The sequence below is a fragment of the Delphinapterus leucas genome, chromosome 2 (assembly GCF_059928025.1).
Source record: "Delphinapterus leucas isolate spDelLeu-1000000601 "Yukka" chromosome 2, BTC_Dleu_Yukka2, whole genome shotgun sequence".
Taxonomy (NCBI): Eukaryota; Metazoa; Chordata; class Mammalia; order Artiodactyla; family Monodontidae; genus Delphinapterus; species Delphinapterus leucas.
The window spans coordinates 70,848,375-70,869,034 of NC_143130.1; the positions used below are offsets into that span (position 1 = coordinate 70,848,375).

At 39.0% G+C, this 20,660-nt stretch overlaps 1 protein-coding gene across 1 annotated transcript in view; it reads right to left on the reverse strand.

Moving 5' to 3' along the window:
- Nucleotides 1-20,660, reverse strand: part of IQCH (IQ motif containing H) — a 212,313-nt gene that overhangs the window by 145,117 nt on the left and 46,536 nt on the right.

A 20,660-nucleotide genomic window follows, 5' to 3' on the forward strand; every position in this document is an offset into this window, starting at 1 on the left:
TCGAAGGAAGAAAGATTCCACCTAAATAAAATTGTCAAGTACCGTGAAGGTGTAAAATATAGTTTTGGCAGTTTCGGGGCTTACAGCATCATTTATCTGGATTTTCTGAAAGCCTTTGACAAAGTACACCTGACCACCTGCTCTTGAAAGCTAAAGTAGCAGGATCTGACATCAAACACAATGTAAAGCGTGACACAGAGATGAGAGTGGAAGACAGATGATGTTCGGATTCTCTCAGGCAGTCAGCACATTCATAACACGGGTTTCTTTCATGCTTTACATTGCATAAATCTCAACAACGTAAAAGCCAGACCCAAGGTCTAGGGCTGTGCTGAAAAGGCAGTGAGGGGGTGTGTGTGTGTGTGTGTGTGTGTGTGTGTGTGTGTGTGTGTGTGTGTAGGGGGCATGGAGGGGTGACTTCCTGGTGAGTTTACATTTCTGCACATGCTTGGTTGGAAGAAGGGCGGTAACAACCTTCAGCGTTTACTGAGCATTTACTATACAACACTAACTTTAATACAATAAGCATTAAATTTCACGAGCAATGGAAAATCTAAGAGCTATGAGAGTGCAGAAGAGGTAGTAATTAACTGCCTGCTGGTATCGCAGAAGGCTTTGCAATGACTCTCAACCCTGGCTGTATATTAGCATCACTCAGGGAGCTTTTTAAAAATACTGCTGCCTGGGTCCTAACCCTGGGCAATTAAATCAGAATAGCTGTGCTGGGGCCTGGGCCTCGGTATTTTTATAAAGCTCCCTAGGTGATTCTGCTGTGCAGCCAAGGTTGAGATGTACTGCAGCCAGGGATACTTAAATTATGTCTTAAAAGAAGCACTGAATTATATCCCATAGAGAAGAGGATGCAATTGTAGGTAGAAAGAATGGTGGCGGCAAAGCAGAATAGCATACAAATGCATGAAGATCTCATTGAAGATGAAGGGCTCTGTGTGGCTGGAGTATGTTGTGTGTATCAGGAGGATAAGGTGGGGGATGAGACTGGAAAGGTAGGTTTAGATTAATGCAAATTAAAGAAACCGGCATTGTGAATATGCTGATTGCCTAACAGAAGTCGAGTATCATCTGCTTCTGGCTTCTCTCTCTCTCTCTTTTTTTTTAAAATAACTAATTAATTAATTTTTGGCTGCGTTGGGTCTTCGTTGCTACGCAAGGGCTTTCTCTAGTTGCGGCGAGCAGGGGCTACTCTTGGTTGCGCTGCTCAGGCTTCTCATTGTGGTGGCTTCTCTTGTTGCGGAGCATGGGCTCTAGGCACGTGGGCTTCAGTAGTTGTGGCATGTGGGCTCAGTAGTTGTGGCTCACAGGCTCAGAGCGTAGGCTCAGTAGTTGTGGCGCACGGGCTTAGTTGCTCCGCGGCATGTGGGATCTTCCTGGACCGGGGCTCAAACCCGTGTCCCCTGCACTGGCAGGCGGATTCTTAACCACTGCACCACCAGGGAAGTCCCCTGGATTCTCTTTTATCTCATGCTTTATATTTTATGTTGAATCATGCTTTTTGGTTTGTGTATTACTAATGAAAGAATCATATTCTAAACAGAGCAATGTCCCTCCTATCTGGTACTTATTACTGTTTCCAAAACTATAATTCAGAACTTTATCACTTTATGCCAAAATCCTCTATAATAGCTTAAAATTTCTTCAATATTTGAAAAATATATAAAAGCTTAAAGAAGAAAACAGCAATCATATTCCTGTCAGCCAGAATTAATTATTGTGAATATCTTGGTATATTTGCTTCCAGTGTTTTCAAATAAAAAAATCATTCTATTTTATTATTCTGGTAATAATGATATATGCTCATTATAAAGATTCCAAATAATGCAGAAAAACACAGAGATGAAAGTTTAAGAAACCATACCAAATATCATTAGGTGATTCACTATCCCTGACATCTTTGGAGTGGTTGATCTATTGTTTTATAAAAGTAGGACTTATATTGTTAAACTTAATTTGACATGAATTTAATAGGAAGGGAAAAGGCTGCATTAAATCCAGCAAATTGGGACTTCCCTTGGCGGTCCAGTGGTTTAGACTTCGCCTTCCAATACAGGGGGTGCGGGTCCGATCCCTCGTCGGGAGCTAAGATCCCACATGCCTCGTGGCCAAAAAACCAAAACAGAAGCAATATTGTAAAAAATTCAATAAAGACTTTAAAACCACATCAAAAAGATAAAAAATAAAATAAACCCAACAAATCATTAAGCCTCAAATAAATATTTCTTTACCACAAGATTCCTGTGAATTAAAAAAGATTCCTCTGCATGGGTTGGCAATTTTTTTCTTAAAGGGCCAGAGAGTAAAAATTTTAAGCTGTCTTAGTCTATTTTTATAGCTGGAAAGTAGCATAAACAATATGGAAACAAATGGGTGAAGCTGTGTTCCAATGAAACTTTACTTACAAAAACAGGTGGTTCACCCTCAGGCAGTGATTTGTGGACTCCTGCTCCATTGTTAAATAAAGGCAATTATGAAAAACATTTAGGTTTTTTTTCACCACATGTTTTTATTTTGGATAACATATCCCAGCTTCAAAAGATGGCGAACATTAGAACTTTCTTGCTACTCCCATCTCCTCTGCCTCACCTCCCAATTTTGTATTATATTATTTTTACATTGTCCAGATTTATAATATTCACATTCTGTTTTGAAACCTTCATTGCTATGATTGTTTGGTATTAGTTCTACATGTGAATGGATCCAGTGCTCATCAACAGTCCTTCTGTCAGGGCTTCTTTATGCTTGAGCTCTTTATTTTGGTGGATTATTAAATTGCCTGGCTTTGGTTATCAAGCAGTTCTTTCCAACAAGTGTTCGTGGGTATTTTACTTCCCTGAGCCTTTATACTTGAATTACACCCGGGGCCATCCTTTCTTAAAACTCTGTAGACTATACCATTGTCTTCCACAATGAATATAATGAAATTGGATGCCAGCCTGATTTTTTACCCCTTGTAGGTGATTTTTCTTTCTGCCTGGATGTCTGAAGCATTCTCTGTCTTTCAAGTTCAAGTGTTTAACTAGGAAATACCTTTATGTTAAATATTCTAAATCAAAATTTCCTGGGATTCAAAGTTTTCTTTCCACCTGCAGATTCAGTTCTTTCTTCACTTCCGGAATGTGCTCTTGAATTACAGCATTAGATACATCTTCTCTTTCATTTGCTGGGTTCTCTGTGTGAGGGACATCAAGTGTCCTTAAACGTTGGCTCATCTTTATCTTTCATAGTGTGGTTCCTAACTATTCGTTCTCTCCTGGTTCCTTTTAGAATAGAACACTGAGTTTTAGCTGAGCACATGGCTATCCAGTTAAAGACCACATTTCCCAGTGTCCCCTGTGGCTAAATGGGGACATGAAGCCAATAAGATGTGGCAGAAGTGATATGTATAACCTCTGTGGCATCTCCTTAGAGTGCTTGCCCTGGACTATTTTTATCCTTCCTACAGACTGAAACATGGGTGTGTAAAGGAGCCAGCTTCAACCATTGAAATGAGACTGTCCTATAACCACAGGAATGAGGAGGTGATGGAGCATCAAGATAGAAGGAACCATATTTTGGATGACCTCCTGGAGGAGATCCTGCCAGACTTGGACTTCTTACCTGTGGACTCTTGTGAGTGAGAAGAAACTCATTTATTTAAGGCATTATATTTTTGGATTTCTTTGTTACAGCAGCTTAGCTGGTAACAAACTAATATGCATATCTGTTAACTTCTAATTAATCTCCTTTATTTTTTCCTCTGCATTTACTGTGCTTACAGTCTTTTCTCCATGTCAGTATTTCCGTATTCAGCAGTATCTGTTCTTTCTATTTATAGTTTACTTATTAGTTCCATAAAGTATTTTGGTATTCAGTTTATTTCCTTATGTCTGCAACCTCCCTTTTTATCTCATTCTGCTATTTTATCATCTCATGGTTGAGCTCTAGTTTTACTTAATTTATGCTCCTTTCAAGCTGTGCTATAATGTGAAGAAATTGTGAGAAAATTCCTTCTGTTCCTTGAGTTATGTTTTTTCCTAGATTAGGCTTTGTCTTTTGCAGCTCATGATTCTCCCTCCCTCCCTCCCTCCTCAGCTCTTTTTCTTTTGTTAGCTGTGGGTGAAATACTGTCATGTATGTAATAGATCATTAGTGACTGTGTCATTTCTTTTCCCCTTGTACATACTTGGGCAGCTATGTACAGACATTCTACTTGCTCTGATATAGTATCTCCTCCCCCATTGTCTGGTACCAATGTGTTTTCTCTCCCAACATCTGAAAACTGGGTATTCTGGATTTTCTCCACCTTTCTGTGACCTGAGGGCATAGGTGGGAGAAGCCTCTGTTTTAGGACATACGCGGTTTTTGTTAAAATATGTAGACGCCCCTCCGTCTCCTGAGATTTTGATGAACATATTGTATCAGGGTTTGCTCTACCCAATTGAGGATGAAACCATCCCTCCCTACCCCCACCCCCAGGGCTTTGGAACATTTTGGTGGGATCCTGAAGTAGTCACTTCTTTCAGGAAGAATCAGACACATTATTTACTTTAATTTCACTTGTTTCTTCCAAGTTCCCTTGTCAGAAGAGAAAAAAGATAAGAATGCCTGCTTGATTGTCTTCTCTCCATATTTTGTAGTATTTCTGAGAATCCCAATATTTTGAGAATTTACCAGTAGTATTTCTAAGGACTGGGGAGGGGTTAGGCTTGGAGCTGTGCTGCACCCTCTAACTCTGCTCCAGAATCTCCTGCTTGGTGAATTTAAGAAATTGTGCACAACCTTCACGGCCATATTCAGCAACCCTGTCCCAGCACTCCTCCTCATCTGTTGGATGGGGAAACTAAAACTCAGAAAGGGAAAATGGCTGGAGCACATGTCTAATCTGCCTTTTAGTTCAGAAGCACAACTAAAATGCATGTCACTGTTTCATGGCCCAGTGCTTTTTACTATATTTTCTTGCTTCCTGAGTTCTTGAAACTTTAGAGCAAAACAAGCTCAGGTCATCAGCTTTACTACATCCTCATAGTAAAGCTCTACCACTCCGTGTCCTATCTCACTCCTTTCCAAGTGCCATTTTACTTAGATACAGTAGGAGTCTCACTTACTCTCAGACTAAGGATTACCAGTATTCTTGGAGCCTGGAGAGGCTTCTGTAGCAGAAAAGCAAGAACCCTGAGCTTGGAGCACTGGATTTGAGTCCCAGCTCTGCCATTTAATTAGCAGTGTAGGGGTGGGGGTGGGAGGGGGGTAAGTCATTTATCTTCTCTGAGTCTCAGTTCTATCTTCTGTAAAATAGGGATATTCTTATCTACAGGGCAGCTGAGTTTTATGTAAAGGATTTGTTCCTGGAGGCATTTCATAATTGTAAACCACATAATTCAAGACAGCTAGACAAAGAATGGTAGATACGGCAAAGACTGCTGGTGGACCTTCAGTGTGCTACTTAGCCAGAAACTACATTTCCCAGGCCCTATGGTAGCTTCCTGTGTCTTTGTGACAAGTTCTGGCCAGCAGTATAGGAATTGTAGTGATTCTACCAGTTGGAATACAGACAAGATGGTGGGAGTGTAGCAGCCATCTTAGATCACAAGATAGAAAATGGCCTGTTCAGGAGGACAGAGCAGTAAAATGGTTAAGTGTGTGGGTACCTGGCATTGTAGAGCTGCCATGTCAGCCATAAACTGCTCTGCTCAAACTGTGACGTGAGAAAACATTAATTATTGTCACATTTAATCTACTGGCTTTTTAAAATATAAATTTATTTATTTATTTATTTATGGCTGCATTGGGTCTTTGTTGCTGCGCACGGACTTTCTCTGGTTGCAGCGAGCGGGGGCTACTCTTCATTGCGGTGCGCGGGCTTCTCATTGCAGTGGCTTCTCTTGTTGTGGAGCACAGGCTCTAGGCATGCAGGCTTCAGTAGTTGTGGCATGCGGGCTCAGTAGTTGTGGAGCATGGGCTTAGTTGCTCCAGGGCATGTGGGATGTTCCCAGACCAGGGCTCAAACCCATGTCCCCTGCACTGGCAGGCAGACTCCCAACCACTGCGCCATCAGGGAAGCCCCTAATCTACTGTTATGTGTTACACTTGCTAAACTCATATTCTAAATAACACAGGATATTTTTATTTACTCAAGTGGTGCCTTCCTGTGGAAACTTAAGCTTAAATATATCTTAAATTCACTCAGATTGATCCAGCTTTGAAAGAAAATGAAATTTTATTGTTTTTTAAATTTGGGGGCATTTGAATTATTTCAAACTTTGTGTATAAAGCAAGAATTATTTTACATCATGGTATTTCAAGTTTATATAATTCAATTTAACATAAAATTCATCATCACTGACCTTCCATAAGGCCATTGTGAGGAATTAATGTGTTAATATATGGAGATACACACCATAAACTTTTTTTCATACCAGAAACTGGGTTTTATTTTTGTTTCACATAAACATTTTATTGTAGTATAAGTTTTTTTTAAAGGCACAAATCATAAAGTCATCAACTGATAAATTTTTACAAAGTGGACGCTGTGGGTCACCAGCCTCCAGAACAAGAGGTACAGCATTACAAGCACCCCAGGGGCCCCTCTCTTGCTCCTCCCAGTCACTACCATAACCCAAAGGTAACCACTATTCTGAATTCTATTATCAGCTATTATTTTTCTGTTTGTGAACTTTACATAAATGGATTATTACAGTATGTATTCTTTTGTGTCTGACTTTTTTCTTTTAAAATTGGTGTGAGGTTTACCCATATTTTTATATATAGCAGTATGTTCACACTATGGGCTTTTAAGTATTGATTTTGAGTTATAAATTATATTTATAGCTATAACCATTAAGACTTGAGCCTCCAACCTCCCACTTTTTTTTGCATTGCTTATGATGTTCCTTCTGGAATATTCTCTCTCTCTCTTTTTCTCAACTCTGGCTACTAAATTCCTGTCACCTTTTAACAATTGGCTTAAAGGTAACGTCCTCTAGGAAATTACCTCTGATCTCTTCCTCCTCTGAGTTCCTATAGCTTTTCTTTGTACTTTGCTTATTACATTTACAACATATATTTTAAGTATTTGTATAGTACCCTGGTGGCATTACATAATCCAGAACTCATTTAATTCTGTCTTATTTTCTCATCTGAAGAAGAAATAGAGCCATAAAAGTTTAAAAAAATATAACCACTTAAGACTTATTGGAAAGTAGCAATTAACATAACCATATTAATAGCAAATATTTTTCATTTTGATAAAGATAGTATTATACAATGGCAAGACTAAAAAGTGACCTAGTTACAACTGTGATAATGATAGAGTAGCTTATTACAGACTAATCCTCCTGAAGATAACAATCATAAATTCTGGATAAAATATTTTTTTAAAAAACAACTATTTGAAGGTACTGAGATAAATTGAAAACAGGCAGAAGCTAGAAGGGAGTTGATGTTGAAAGAAGGGAACTGTAACAGTTGAGATTTATGTGTGTGTGACTTTGGTCCGAAAGTACTTCTCAGTCCATGAGATGCAAAGTGGCTATAATTTAGGAAGAAAGGCACAGTCTTACTGGCTAAGGAAGTAAGAGGATGAAGTTTAGGGCTGTCATAAAGGCTGAAAATGAAGGGGAATCCCAGAAAGGAGGAAGTTGCAAGGCAGGGATCCATAATTTGCAAATAAATAGCATGCAAATCCTTGGCTGACCTTTGAGCTACACATATATGGAAGAGATTCTAAGAAGCCCAGCAAAGATGCAACAGTTAACAATTTGAAAAAAACTGAGCAGAGATTCCAGCTGCTACCCACCAAGGGCAGAGTTTGGAATTTGAGTCTCGCCAAATTAATTGCCTGCTTGAACAAGAATTAACACATTCTAGAGCATGGTGACAGAATTCAGAGTCTATGCAACACATTATTTATAATGTCCTCAACAGTAAAAAGTTACTATCTATGCTAAGAAATAGGAAAATATTATCCACACAAGAGAAATAGTCATCAATAGAAACAGACCCTGGAGGTGATGAACCAGTTTACTGCACAGATTGTGGTGATGGTTTCACCACACTCATCAAGTTGTATACACTAAATATGTACAGATTTTGTATGTCAATCATGCCTTAATAAATTAGTTTTTAAAAAAAGAAAGATATCAAGATAATCCAGAGAGTAGAATTAGCAGATAAAGACTTTAAAGCTGTTATTACACATTTTAAAAACCTTAAAGAAAAATATTATCATAATGAATTAACAGATGGAAAATCTTGGTTGAAAAATGAAAACTATAAAAAAAGAACTAAAGGGAAATTTTAGAACTGAAAAGTAAAATGTCTGAAATGAAAAGCTTGTTGGATAGGCTTGACAGCAGATTGGAGTGAGCAAAAGAAAGGGTAGTGAACTTGAAGAGAGAGCAATAGATGTTATCTAATCTAAAGAACAAAAAGAAAAAAATATTTAAAAAATGAATAGATCCTCAGTGACCTGTGAACAATATCATGTTGTATATTTTGTATGTAATTGAAGTCCCAGAAAGAGAGGAGAAAGAGAAATGTGGAGAAAAATATTAAAGAAATAATGGCCAGGGCTTCCCTGGTGGCGCAGTGGTTGAGAGTCCGCCTGCCGATGCAGGGGACGCAGGTTCGTGCCCCGGTCCGGGAAGATCCCACATGCCGCGGAGTGGCTGGGTCCGTGAGCCGTGGCCGCTGGGCCTGTGCTCCGCAACGGGAGAGGCCACAACAGTGAGAGGCCTGCGTACAGCCAAAAAAAAAAAAAAAAAAAAAAAAAGAAAGAATGGCCAAAATGTTCCCCAGTTTTCTGGAAAACATAAACTTATAGATCCTAGAAGCTCAATGAATCTCAAGGAGGATGAAGACAAAGAAAACTGCACATGGGCACATCATGATCAAACCCCTGGAGAACAAAGACAGAGAAAAACTTGAAAGTAGCCAGAAAAGAAAGAAAAACAAAAAGACGCATTATATACAGGGAATCAATGATCTGAATGATTACTAACTTCTCATCAGAAACAATGGAACTTTAAAGCATTAATTTACAAAAACCAAAACCTGGCAACTCAAAATTCTCTATAAAGGCAATATAAAGACTTTTTTTTTTGATAAAAGAAGACACATAAGCAGTATGTGTTACAAGAAATGCTTAAAAGAAATTTTTTAGGCTGACAGAAAATGATGCAAGATGGAAACTCAGAACTCTATAGTAAATATAAAAGACTATATATTTTTCTCCTCTTAATTTCTCTTAAAGACAATTGACTGTTTAAGGCAAAAAAATACAACATATTGTGCAGTTTACAATACATGTAAGTTACATGACAACAAAAGCACAAAGAATTGAGAGGTAAATAGAATTCTATAGTTTGCAAGTTCCTTACATTGTACATGAACTGGTGCAATATTAACTCCAAGGAAACTCTGATAAGTTAAGGATGCATACTGCAATCCCTAGGGCAACCACTAAAAATAATACAAAGGGGTATAACCTAAAAGCCAATAAAACAGAATATTAAAAATTTTTTTTTTAAAAATCACATCATCCTAAGTCAGGCAGGAAACAAAGGGACAAAAAAGAGTTGGAAAAAATAGAAAACAAGTAGAAAAATGGTCGTTCTAAATCAAATCATGTCAATACTTACATTAAATGGAAATGGACTAACCGTTAATTAAAAAACAGAGGTTAGCAGGCTGGATTTTCAAAACAAGATACAACTATAAGCTATCTATGAGATGGATTTTAGTTTTAAAGACACAGATTGAAGTAATAACAACAAAAAAGAGATGTATATATCATGTAAACAGTAAGTGAAAGAAGGAGTGGCTATATTAATATCAAAGTAAACTTTAAGACAAGGAGTATTATCAAAAAGAAAGAGGGATAAAAAGCTCAATTAGTTGAGAAAACATAAAAATCATAAACATGTATGCCTCTGATGACATTAACACAAAAAAATGGAATAAAAATGATTAAAACTAAAGAAATAGACAAATCTTTGATTAGAGTTGAAGATTTTTAAATTCCACCCTCAGTACTTTGTAGAACAAATAGATTTTAAGAATCATTAAGAATATAGAAGATCTTGGGAATTCCCTGGTGGTCCAGTGGTAGGACTCCATGCTGTCACTGCTGAGGGCCTGGGTTCAGTCCCTGGTTGGGGAACTAATACCCCACAAGCCACGTGGCATGGCCAAAAAAAAAAAAAGTAAGGTCTTATCAACGTGGGTTTGATTACAGAAACTAAGTATTCTCTAAATAATGAAAAATATATATAGAAAATCTGAGTATCACCAATAACCACCCTGACCTAACTGATATTTATAGACCACTACAACCAACAATGGTGAGATATACATTCTTTTCAAGTGTACATGAAACATTCACTAAAATAAATTATATCCTGAGCCACAAAATAAGTCTCAATCAATTTCAAAAGATTTGAATCTTATAGAGTATATTCTTTGTCACCAGTGGAATTAAATTAGAATTCAGTAAGAATGAGAAAACTGGGGCTTCCCTGGTGGCACAGTGGTTAAGAATCCACCTGCCAATGCAGGGGTCACGGGTTCGAGTCGGGGAAGATCCCACATGCCACGGAGCAACTAAGCCCCGTACGCCACAACTACTGAGCCTGTGCTCTAGAGCCTGCGAGCCACAACTACTGAAGCCCACGCACCTAGAGCCCGAGCTCCACAACAAGAGAAGCCTACGCAATGAGAAGCCTGTGCACTGCAAGGAAGAGTAGCCCCCGCTCGCCACGACTAGAGAAAGCCCACGTGCAGCAATGAAGACCCAACGCAGCCAAAAATAAAATTAATTAATTAATTTAAAAAAAAAGAATGAGAAAACTAAAAATAAATTTAAAATCCCCAAATATGTGGAAATTTAACAACACACTCACAAGTCAAAGAAAAAAATATTAGAGAAATTTTGAACTGAATGATCATGAAAATGCAACATATCAAAATTTGTGAGATGCAGCTAAAAACACTGCTTAGAGGGAAACTTATCAGTCTAAATGCTTATTTTAGAAAATAAGAAAGGTCTAAAATCAATGATCTAAGATTCTATCTTAAAAAGCTTAAAAAAAGAGTAAAATAAACTCAAAATAAGTAAAAGGAAGAGAATAAAAAAGATAAGAGGAGAAATACATGAAATAGAAAACAAATAACAGAGAAAATCAACAAAGCCAAAGTGATTCTTAGAAAAGATTAATAAAATTGATAAACCCCAGCAAGAATGATCAAGAAAAAGAGAAAGCATCAATTACCAACATCAGAAATAAGGAAGAAAGAGAAAAGAGGGCAAGAGAGATAGGAAGAGAAAAAGAAAGAAAGAAGAAAGGAGGGAGGGAGGGAGGAAGAGAAAAGGCACCCACAGGGTCACCGTTCTCAGAACTGGAAAGGGTCTTACGATAATAAAAGGGTAGTTAGTAGCAGAAGTGACCCTGGGATTGTGAGCAGACTCAAAGAATGTGGTGAGTAGAGATGACCATGGAGGGGATGCCAAAAGAAATATTATTTGGAACACACAGAAGTCTGAGGTACAAACATATGCACACCTCACAGGCCCTGAACAGTACATCACATTAAAAAAGAAAGTGGAGTTTGTTACGATGCCCCAAAGCCCCCGAGAAAATATTAAATCCCAGTAAAATGTGAATGAAGATGGAAAAAATGTAATGTTTTCTAAAAATTTTTCCATTAAAAATAGTTAAAATAAAATCCAGCCCTTAAGCAAAATTTCTCAAAGTTTGTTCCTTTGAATATGGTTCTATAGCTGTTCTGCAAAGAGAGTTCTGAGGAAATTTTGCTAACATTGCTAATGGCATTGGCCCCTCTCCTCCTAAAGATTCTTAATATACATCAGCATGTTAGTGACTGCAGCTGGCCTAGTTGTATGAAAGTCAGCCTGTCTCTATTTAACCTCATGGTCACCACTTTTACAGGACCACAAAACCCTCCTTTCATGGAATACCTATTAACATTCCAAGGAACCAGTATTCTTTGGAATACATATTGGAAAAAACTGATCAAAGGATTAAAACAGAGCTAACAACAGTACTTGCTGTAATTTGTTACTATTAGACCATTCTGCAAAGTTAAAACATAAGTGATAACTTGATTTTACATGAAACTTTTCTTTAAAGGAACTTGAAATATAATGGACTCAGGATTTTCTGATAGATTCAGACTGACAAAAATCTAACTATTTTTGGTTCTATTTTGTCTCTCTATATTTAGTAGCATTAAGTGTAGCATTCCAATAGAAATTTTTAAAAACTGGAAGAGTAATCACTCCAGATTGAAAAAAATCTAGAAAAGTGAAAGAATAATAAAGTACTGGCATTTCACCTGCATGTTTATTACATCTCATACAAGAAAAAAAAATTTTGGGTTACTTATGCTTGTGATCTTTGCATAATGGTGAATATTAATACCACACCTTCACTCAAACATTGTCACAAGACATGGAAAGGAAAGCAACAGGAATACCTCTGCCTTCTATATAATTTTTTTATGTAAACCTAGGGCTATGTATTACAAATTGATGCTTACAATCTACTGTCTCACCCTTTACTAGCGACTACATGAGAGGCGATGAGTTTAAATGGTAGTCCTTTCAGTTAAGATCTAAGAAAGTCTTTGCGAGTAGTTTATTGTTTTTTATAATTATTTTTGCTATTGATATTTATTCCCTTATTATAGAACAGTGTGTCGTCTCTAGGCATTTTTGTTTAAATACTGGCTAGGGTCACAAGTGAAATGAAGTTTGGTCTTCATTTACCTCATACTAGCAGTTGGGTTGGCACGCAGCTGCAGAACTGCTGGGACTCTTTTTGTTTAATTTGGCATCACTTCCTGAGCAGTATTGAGACTTTTAGTTCAATGACTCCACTGGGCTTTGCCATAATTCCTATGTTGTATCAGTGAAGTCTGCAGAAGAGATGCCTAAGCAAACCTGAAAGCAGGCTAGGAATGCTTCTAGTTCAGGTGCTTTTAAGTCAATGAAGGAATTGACTCCCAAATACAAATTAAGTCCATTAAAAATTACAACATTATTCATTTAGTAAAAAATCTGATTTTTAAAGTATATTAGATCAGCTTAATACCATGTGTGTGTATTAAGAGTTTGTCCTTTTTGCACAGATTCTCTTGGAATAATTTTCCTGGACTCCGCATCAGACTGTCAAGAAAATACATGTCTAAATTTTGAGTTAGCCACATGTTAATTACATGACTTGGTCATATATCTTAACCTGTACAATCCTGAGAGTATTACGGGAATAATGATCTCTCTGACATGCTCTGAGTATGCAGTGATAACACATAAAAGTCACTAGGACAGGGTCAGGTATATAATAGGTCGTCAATAAATGCTTCATTAAATGTATTAATGGAAGATGAAGACATCAATGCCTTCTGTGAATTTTACTTCCACAGTCAAAAGAGAAAACAGCTTCACCTGGTCTGCTTTCCTGTATTACACGTCCTATGTTGATGGGCATAAATGCCCAATATTCCTTTGGAACAGAGCCAAAGGAAAGAGATTTTTGAGCAGAATCAGAATTATGGATTGTCAGAACTGGATGATATCTTAGAGATGATTTGATCCAGTGCCCTAAGTTTACAAATGAGCAAATTAAGTCCCAAAGAGTATAAGTGATTTGCCCAAAAATCACAGAGAAGTTAGTGACAAATCCAGGACTGGAGCCCAACGTAAACAGGGACTTTTCTTGTAATGAGGATTGTTAATATTGTATGAGGCTAACAGTGTTTTTAAAAATCTTCCTTTTCATCAAAAAGTCTACAAATAAAAAATGCTGGAGAGGGTATGGAGAAGAGGGAACACTCCTACACTGTTGGGGAGAATGTAAATTGTTGCAGCCATTATGGAGAACAGTATGGAGGTTCCTTAAAAAACTAAAAACACAGTTACCATATGATCCAGCAATCCCACTCCTGGGCATATATCCAGAGAAAACCCTAATTCGATAAGATACACACACCCCAATGTTCACAGCAGCACTATTTACAATAGCCAAGACATGGAAGCAACCTAAGTGTCCATCGACAGATGAATGCATAAAGAAAATGTGGTATACACACACACACACACACACACACACACACACAATGGAATATTACTCAGCCATAAAAAAGAATGAAATAATGCCATTTGCAACAACATGGATGGACCTAGAAATTATCATACTAAATGATAAGTCAGAGAAAGACAAATATCATATGGTATCACTTATATGTGGAATCTAAAAAAATGGTACAAATGAATTTATTTACAAAACAAACAGAATAGACATAGAAAACAAACTGGTTACCAAAGGGGAAGGTGTGGGGAAAGATAGATTAGGAGCTTGTGATTAACAGATACATACTACTTTATATAAAATAGATAACCAACAAGGACCTACTGTATAGTACAGGTAAGTATACTCAATATTTTGTAATAACCTATAAGGGAAAAGAATATATATATATATATATATATAAAAAAAACTGAATCACTTTTCGGTAACTAACACAACATTATAAATCAACTACACTTCAATTAAAAAAAAAATCTTCCAGGACTTCCCTGGCGGTCCAGTGGTTAGGACTCTGAGCTGCCATTGCAGGGACATGGATTTGAGCCCTAGTCGGGGAGCTAAGATCCCGCATGCCACGTGACAATCTTCCTTCAACTAACTTGAAAAATAGTTCCCTTTTATGGTTTTCTTTTTTTTTCTTTTTTTAACATTTTATTTAATCCATCTGGAGTTTTCTTTTGTATAGAATGTAAGGTTAGAATTAACTTAATGCTTTTTCCCCAAATATTTAGCCAAATGATTCAGCACTATTTACCTAGCAGGTCCTCCCTTTCCTACTGACTTAGTGTCACCTTTATTACACTTTCATTTATTTTTTTATACTAAAGTCAATATCTATGCTCGTTTCTTTTATTCCATTAATTAATCTGTCTGTTAATTTTTGTGCCCAGAGGATGCTATTATAATTGTTGTAATTTTTTAAATTATTATTTTTCTTAATTTTATATTGGCGAATAGTTGATTAACAATGTTGTGTTAGTTTCAGGTGTACAGCAAAGTGATTCAGTTATACATATACATGTATCTATTCTTTTTCAAGTTCTTTTCCCATTTAGATTATTACAGAATACTGTACAGAGTTCCCTGTGCTATACAGTAGGTCCTTGTTGGTTATCTATTTTAAATATAGCAGTGTGTATATGTCAATTCCAAACTCCCAATCTATAATTGCTGTAATTATATCCTATGTTTTAATAAGAAGTATGGAAAGTTCACCTTCATTAATCTTCTTTAGGGGAAAAGAATGAAGCCTTTGGCTATTTATTTTTTAAGATGATGAACACTGGCAAGTTGAAAAGAATTAATATTCCATGCAAGCCAAATAAAACCCATAAGAATTTTGAATGGAATTACATTAAATATAAAGATTAATTTGTAAAGAACTGGCATTTTTATTATAATCGTTTTTCCTTTTCAGGAGTATGATATATATTTTATTTATTCAACTGTTCTTTGACATTGCTCAGTAAATTCATGTAAAGACTTTAAAGCATGCAACGATAACCTAGGAATGAGAAAATTAATTCTACCTGAAGAGATCTGGGAAGACATTTTTATGGCCCGAAAGAGGAGAGCTCTACAAATGTAGTCAAATGAGGTACATGGTATTTCATTACTTAACTTGACATAGCCTAACTCAATTATACAATTCCTTAAGAACTTGTTACTCAAAGTCATTAACCACATACACACATCAAGAGTAAATTTTCGTTGGATTCTGACCAGATTGGGCACTATGCTTGATGTTGGAAATATGGTCCCTGCCCTCAAAGGGGTTTACAATCTAGTTGGGGGGAGTTTCCATGCTAAAAGTACCAGCTCTAGAGAGTAGATCTTAAATGTTCTTACCACACACACACTCACACAAAAGGTAATTATATGAGGTGATAGAAGTGTTAACTAACCTTATTGTCATAATCATTAAATACATAATCATGTATCTAATCATCACATTGTACACCTTAAATTTACACAATATTATATGTCAATTATATTTCAGTACAGCTAGGGAAAAAAAGTACCATCTCCTCTTATTGTTCTAATCCTTGTGTTAATGTAGCTTCTCACTAAGTAGTTTGATCTTTTACTTCTATTCCCAGATCAAGGTAGAGAAATTTCTCCACAAATTTCTTGGTCATCAAGGAAGTAATTATTGGCAGGGTCCCAGCTCTGCCCCTCAGATGCAGGTTAAAATCACCATCCTCAAAGCTACCTGGAGGTGGATTAAGGATGGAATAAGGTGGAATAAGGATTAAGAATGCCAACTTGGAAGTCAGACTGGGTGAGTTTGAATTATGACCCTTTGACCTTTAGTTGTGTGACTTTGGGTAAGTTATTTAACCACCTTTGCCTCAGTTTCCCCAAATATCAAATGAAAATAGTGGGCTTCCCTGGTGGCGCAGTGGTTGAGAGTCCGCCTGCCGATGCAGGGTACACGGGTTCGTGCCCCAGTCCGGGAAGATCCCACATGCCGCGGAGCGGCTGGGCCCGTGAGCCATGGCCGCTGAGCCTGTGCGTCCGGAGCCTGTGCTCTGCTACGGGAGGGGCCACGACAGTGAGAGGCCCGTGTACCGCAAAAAAAAAAAAAAAAAAAAGAAAGTAGTAATAGTACTTAACTTGTAGAGTTAGTGCGAGGATTACATGAGACAATCCAACTGTATTGTGCTTAACACCACGCCCAACGCAGAGAAGGACTCAGGAGTGCATTATTTAACGTGCAGTTTCCTGAGCAGGTTACACATCTCAGCTTAGAGTGCAGCTCTGCTCAGTGGCACAGCTGGGTGTCCTGTAGATTCTCCAGGCTGGAAGATGGAGGTTCTAGTGGGGGAATTATCCTCCCCTCTAGTAAAATCTAGGTCCTACTCTTGAAACTACTGGTAAATGGAATAATAAACCCAAGACTGTGGAAAGATGGTGACAGGTACTTCCCCTGGAATTTCAGTGTTTTCAATGAAATGATAATTCCATAATGAGAAGGTTACAGTTTTGAAAATCCTTCACTGAAAGAGTCAATCCTCTTTCCCCCTAAATTGTGGTTATATTGAATGAATCCAGTATTAGGTATCAAGTGCATCTTTACATGGATGGAGAAGAGGATGTTGGGACAATAGTTTCTTGGTAGTCAGCTACCTCTCTGGGGTGATTGCCTGTTTTCACTTTACAGCTTCTCCTGATAACCTTCCATAAGGATGGGCCCCTTTAAGTTAAAGATGGAAGAGGGTATTTTGAAACTCAGAGAAGAGTTTTCTTAGAAACATCTTAAACAAGCTGGTAAGATCCCCCGGCAAACTCACGTGAGATATTAGTACAACTGAACCTAATGACTGGACATTTCTGGGTCTCTCACCAGCAAGGCGTGGGGAAAGGAGAATTCTTTTCCTCTCATGGCTCTGGTGGCTTGGGAAACATGGGGAGATAAGGGAAGCACAGGGTTTCTCGTCAAGAAATCCCCCAAGAATACTTCTTTTTATGGGCTGGTTCCTTCTCACCTCCTTTCTTATTTTTCTCTTTTTCTTCCATATGCATCCTGTTTCTTCCAGCCAGGGATTCTTTCCTCCTCTGGGTAGTACAATTACTTGGGTAGGAAGTTTAGAGTAGTGACAAGAAGATAGGTTCCCCCACCCCTGTTCCCAACTCTGAGTGTGAAACCAGAAAAATAAATAAATGATCAATGTGGCCAACTCCATGTAGAAGTTGATTTAAAAGACCCAGGCCCCGAATAGGAATGTAGTCTATTTAGTGTCATCAAAGAAACAAGACGTCAGCTGAAGGTGAGTGGTCTTTTATACTAGGAAATTAGCAAAGAGGAAGGCATTGGTTAAGAACACAGGCTCTAATATCAGATAGGCCTGGATTTGAATCTGGGCCCTACCACTTACTAATTATAAGACTGGAGCAAGTAACTTAATTCCTCTTAGCCGTAGGTTTTTGGGGTTTTTTTGTTTTTTTTTTTTGTTTGTTTTTTGCGGTACACAGGCCTCTCACTGCTGTGGCATCTCCTGTTGCGGAGCACAGGCTCCAGACGCGCAGGCTCAGTGGCCATGGCTCACGGGCCCAGCCACTCCGCGGCATGTGGGATCTTCACGGACCGGGTCACGAACCCGTGTCCCCTGCATCGGCAGGCAGACTCTCAACCACTGCACCACCAGGGAAGCCCCGTAGTTTTTTTTAATCAGTAAGATGGGGTAATATCATTCATCCCACAGGGATAAATGTGGTTGTGGATATAAGCAGCTCAGCACGGTGCAACATAATTCATAGTCAAGTCCAAGCAGACAGTAGCTATTTATTATAAAATGTTGAATCAGAGAGTCAGAATTTCTCAGTGCCCCTAAAGCACTCACTTCCCAAGGATGTATTCATATCCCTTTGGCAGAAGTAGCTTCACAGATGGATGCATCAGACTATAAATGTGTGATGCTGCTCACCATGAAGATCATCCAACTAATTACCCTTAGTCAGTTTCCCTGTTCACTAAGCAGGCTTCTAACTGGGCTTTCTGTGTAGCTTTGTAATAAGGATACAATATGCTCATCAGATCAGACTGACTTGAACATTCAGGTCTGTTTGGCCATTATAGCTCTCCTTAGAATAAATAAAGTGGCGTTCCAGTTTGTACATCAGCCTCTTGTGAGTCCAGCTGCACCCAAGAGATTGATCGACTCTGACAAAATCAATCTCTAATCCTACAAAGTCGAGCATTATACCCTGAACTGCACCAAAGTAATAGCACTTCAGCGGGGCTCTGAGATGCAAATTGCTGACCTGCAAGACAGGTATAGCCTGGAGACTACTTTCTTTGACCACATAGGGTTTTTATTTATTTATTTATTTACTATAACTTTATTTTATTTATTTATTTTTGGCTGCGTTGGGTTTTCGTTGCTGCTTGCAGGCTTTCTCTAGTTGCTGCGAGCGGGGGGCTACTCTTCATTGCGGTGCGCGGGCCTCTCATTGCGGTGGCTTCACTTGTTGTGGAGCACAGGCTCTAGGCATGTGGCTTCAGTAGTTGTGGCACATGGGCTCAGTAGTTGTGGCTCTTGGGCTCTAGAGAGCAGGTTCAGTAGTTGTGGCGCACGGGCTCAGTTGATCTGCAGCATGTGGGATCTTCCTGGACCAGGGATTGAACCCGTGTCCCCTGCATTGGCAGGTGGATTCTTTTTCCGGACGTGCAGGCCCAGCGGCCATGGCTCACGGGCCCAGCCGCTCTGCAGCATGCGGGATCCCCCTGGACCAGGGCACGAACCCACGTCCCCTGCATCGGCAGGCGGACTCCCAACCACTGCGCTACCAGGGAAGCCCGGTGGGTGGATTCTTGACCACTGCTCCACCAGGGAAGTCCCAGCATAGGGTTTTTAAAATCATCTGAGCGAATATTTAAAAATCGGGAGATTCCACCAAAAATGTGAATATGAGTTTCCAGCTTCTTATGAAAACCCAGCCAAAAGATTAGAGCTGAGGCATCTGTTTCCTGTAGGGAGGTCCTGTCTCCTCAGTTCAGAGTCCCAGCTCTTACACCTGGTCATTTCAATCAGTTATCACCTGCCTGGCCTAAGAGGACTTACTTTTGTGATTCCTGTTCTAAATAAGAACACTTTGGAGAGTTTCTTAGGGTTTTTACTCCTTCCAAAAGAGGGGGAAAGTCAGGAAGGAAAAAGCCTATCGAACACCATTTAGTATAAACAGATGATAAATTTGGAGACACCCATATTTCAGGAAACACTTGGGTTAAGATAGTCTCCTGGGCACTTGTTTGCACGAGTAGATGGGACCATAGGGAGTTGGTGAGAGGCTGGGATTGGGGGAGGGGTGCTGAGGCTGGTAATTGACAGAGAGGAAGTGGGTGGTGTGGGGGCAGAAGGGGAAGAGAAGGGCAGCAAATGTTTGCAAGGAATCGACCGCTCCTATTCTTTTTTTTTTTTTTGCGATACGCGGGCCTCTTACTGTTGTGGCCTCTCCTGCTGCGGAGCACAGGCTCCGTACGCGCAGGCTCAGCAGCCATGGCTCACGGGCCCAGACGCTCAGCGGCACGTGGGATCCCGGACAGGGGCACGAACCCGCGTCGCCTGCATCGGCAGGCGAACTCTCAACCACTGCGCCACCAGGGAAGCCCCACTCCTATTCTTTATCCTTCTCTCTCCACAACTCTTGTCCCAAACAAAATCTGCTTTTGACCAACGTTGGAGGAAAAGGTAAAACAGGGTGGGGATTAGGGATGGAGTAACCGGTAGAAACCTAGGCAGCAGTGGGGTATTCAGCATTAGGACAGAAAGAGAGCTTAAGAGGAAATAGCCATCCAGCTAGACTGGCCAGCTCTGAGTGGCCATTCATATGAAAGGGACAGAGAGTTTTATGTATAGGGTGAGGTGCTGCCTATAGAACTCTAATTAGGCAGTTTCATGAACTTCTAACAAGTTCAGCAGATAGCGCTATTCAAGAAATCTTTGTACCCAAAGGGAGAGGAAATAAAGTTTAATAACCAATGAGGAAGGGCTTCCCTGGTGGCACAGTGGTTAAGAATCCGCCTGCTAATGCAGGGGACACGGGTTCAAGCCCTGGTCT